This window comes from Penaeus monodon, chromosome 25 (assembly GCF_015228065.2).
Source record: "Penaeus monodon isolate SGIC_2016 chromosome 25, NSTDA_Pmon_1, whole genome shotgun sequence".
Lineage (NCBI taxonomy): Eukaryota > Metazoa > Arthropoda > Malacostraca > Decapoda > Penaeidae > Penaeus > Penaeus monodon.
The window spans coordinates 36,267,508-36,267,840 of record NC_051410.1 but is presented as its reverse complement, the minus strand read 5'-3'; the positions used below and the strand labels follow the sequence as shown (position 1 = coordinate 36,267,840).

General features: G+C 47.1%; 1 protein-coding gene across 1 annotated transcript in view; it reads right to left on the bottom strand.

The window, feature by feature from the left end:
- LOC119589463 overlaps positions 1-333 on the bottom strand; it is a gene marked incomplete at its 3' end in the record, with an annotated part of 73,919 nt that overhangs the window by 650 nt on the left and 72,936 nt on the right.

Below are 333 nucleotides of genomic sequence, written 5' to 3'. Positions count from 1 at the left end.
GCTAATGTACATCTTATCCTCTTATCAACCCTACCCTTTATCTATAGCTAATGAAATAAAATTAAATGATCTCTCATCCCTTTTCCTCCTTCTCCTTGTCCGTCTCTCCAATCCCCCTTTCCGTAAACAACCCCCCACCCCTTTACCCCCCTCCCTCCCCTGCCTCAGCCGCCGCGCCAGAAACCGTTACGGAGAGAAATTCAAATATTCAAAATCTTTCAACCGATCTTCGACGAGGAAAATGGCAGGGAACTGGAGGGCGAGCAACGCATTTGACAAATATTGACATTGGACTTTTAGCGTTGAGAGAGAGCAGAGAGAGGATGGGGTGGA